At 44.0% G+C, this 2,813-nt stretch overlaps 1 pseudogene; it reads left to right on the top strand.

Moving 5' to 3' along the window:
* Window positions 1–2,114: 2,114 nt before the first annotated feature.
* LOC135909800 (U2 spliceosomal RNA) lies at window positions 2,115–2,294 on the top strand (annotated as a pseudogene).
* Window positions 2,295–2,813: the final 519 nt, after the last annotated feature.

The raw sequence follows: 2,813 nt of genomic DNA, 5'->3' as shown, positions 1-2,813 counted from the left end.
ATGATTATCATCCCTGCTTTTCCTTCATTTTCTTGCCCTTTCAGCATCAAAGACACGATGCAAGTAGTCTTCGGAAAATTAAAAAGCAAGACAAAAAATAAAAACGGTGCATTAGAGAGCACCCTGCTGGCAAAAAAAAAATTTAAAGTAACAATCGTGCGAGCGAAATTGAAGTGCAGTTCTCGTGAAACCTGCTCATTTAAGCGCGCTAGAAATAAGCCAGTACATATAGATAGTGTTTTTTTTTGACATCCACAAATAGCTTACTTAGCGAAGAAAAATTTTGAAAAATTGACATAAACCTTTAACCTTATTTTAACTAAAACGAATAGAAGTTACCTTCCAGACCCAGATAATCTGAAGGGAACCAGAATGATTACACAAGAAGAAGAATAGCACTCCCCATTGAGTAGACGAAGGTAACACTTGCCACATGCAGTTCTTTTGTCATTTCAAGATAGTGGAAATTTGGGCTTGTTGGTTCATGATCTTCGGGTTTTGTAGCGCAGACGGAACGACCGCAAGAAAGAAGGACAAGCCCACACGCGTCATCTTATGCTCCTTTTTGTGGTCATTTCATCTGCGCTACACAGCCCGAAGTTTTCTCGCTTGTTTATAAGAAAGGTTCTGCATGCCCTTTGGCGTACGCAGGACTCGAGACTCTAAAGTCGCCGGAAATCTTCCGGTCCCCGCAACTGAACTGACAGCCCTCTACTTCTCCGTTTTTTTATTCTATCCTCTAAGTTCAACGCTCTCTCGTTCTTGTTAGAACAAGGTTGTGCTATCATTGCTTCCTCTCGTGCGCTCAGATTCATGCAAAACACGTCCTGAAGCCTGAAAGTAAGAAACAAGGTTAGCGAAAAAGCCGCAAAACACGCAAAGCCTCAGGGTGCGCCGAGTCGCAGTCGAGTATTGAATTTTCAGGAGGCAGCAGTATGGATGGCATCAGAGAGTCGGTTCTAAGCATTATTTTTTTTCTTGTTCCCCGTTTGCCGATGTTTTACTAATCGGGTTCGCACGGGAAATAACGACGCCAAATAATGTCGGAAACTACAATTTCGTCAATCCGGCATCGAAGGATTTATTTGTTTATCTTACCCAGAAAACAAACGAAAACTGGCAACCTTTACATTTCGGGCTCGGCTATCAACGACGAACAAGAAACTGTCTGTCCTTTCTATGGATAACTTTTGTGTTCACGTCTCTTATTACTTCCCAGTGAAAAAAGTCTACACAAAAGTTATCGTCGTTGCACTTATAAGAGGCTTTCGCAGCTTACATGACCGGTAAAAATGACGATCACCATCACACTTTATGCAGTTCCACGTTGTAGCTGTGATTCGTGCTGGGTGATAATGGCTGCAAAAGAGCATCGTTTTAATTGCATTGCTTGAAGCGTCTCAAGCGAAAATATGCTTCCAGATAATGCAACTTGCTATTATCGCATTTTTCTTTAGTTGTCACTTTGTAACAATGGTGAAGAATTGAACACTGTGAAAAATGTGATTTAAGAATTGAACGCTTTCTTTCCAGCTAACCTGTGTTCGAAATTCATATGACAATGATAACGCCGAGCACGGTCATTGATCATCGAATATGAATTCAGCGGTCAAGTGCGCCCGCTATAAACGTATATCTCCCCGTGTATTTTAGGGTATTGTCAATCGTACTGGTGCAAATTCAAGAATAAACAACACTGTAGCGTAACACCCGCAATCTGACGTTAAAATACACTTGTGCTAAATAGCTCGCGACAGTATTGAAAACAAAAGTTCTGATACTGCAAGCGCGTCTTGCGCCGAGCTACAACTTGATCACAAGAATTATCTAGTAAAAATCATGAGCCATTCCACTTTGTGAAGGTGTATGGCCAGTGAAGGTGTTTAGAATACGATACAAAGGTGACAGGGAATTTTGAACATAGGTACGTACTCTTTTAGTGTGATCCTCTTATACATTCATGTGGACGATGGAACCGCCGTCCCGAGGAGCCGGAAAAAATAGACACGCGATACGTTTCTATGGGACCGCCACCATGGGAGAGCAGAAGGAAAGGAAAGGAGATACGCAAGTGCTTGGAACGCTGACAAAGAGAAGGTGGTGCGAAGGTAGACATTGCCGACGCGGGTCAAAGTGCAGCATCTGTGCTTATCAGCTTAATGTCTAATAGGGGTTGTATTTGCACCCAAGACATTAAACATGTTTTTGCAAGTTGACGGATCACACGAAGCCTGCTTCACCTCCACCGCGGGTCGGCTGAATATTGCACTGTCTTCAAGATCGGCCAACATTTTTACACCGAAGCTGTTTATGCGGGCCTTGGGCTGTCATTGTCGGACTTAGCTAAACAAGGGCCACGTGACCTAGCGGGAGAGGAAAAGAAGAACTCGACAGGGGGAAGGGGTTGGAGTGACCCCTTTCCTCCTGTGAGAACGCTATGTTATATGCGAATCTTAAACGGTTGTCACACGGTGCATTTTTGGCGATCGAGCCAGATCGGCATCCAATGTATCAACGATTGATTCCTTCCTGCTGCGAAAGAAACAAAAGTTATGCTGGCGGTTTGAGTCCAACGAGTTCTGCCCAGCGATCGAAACGCGATACTAAGAGAGCTTGGCTGCTGGCTCTTCTTGCGCCACAAGAAGTGCCGGCAGCCACGTCAATCCACATGCCAATCCAACAAATCGTCAAAGCGATTGCAGCACGCGAATATCCAGTGATGGGCCTTGCGCCCAATATACGAGGCTTGGAATTTGTGGTTCCGCACATTCCATCCCAGCTACAACTATGAAAAGACCACGAATAGTGTGTAC

Source organism: Dermacentor albipictus, chromosome 4 (assembly GCF_038994185.2).
Source record: "Dermacentor albipictus isolate Rhodes 1998 colony chromosome 4, USDA_Dalb.pri_finalv2, whole genome shotgun sequence".
Classification (NCBI taxonomy): domain Eukaryota; kingdom Metazoa; phylum Arthropoda; class Arachnida; order Ixodida; family Ixodidae; genus Dermacentor; species Dermacentor albipictus.
Note: the sequence above shows the minus strand (reverse complement) of the source record. Positions and strands in the feature narration are given on the sequence as shown.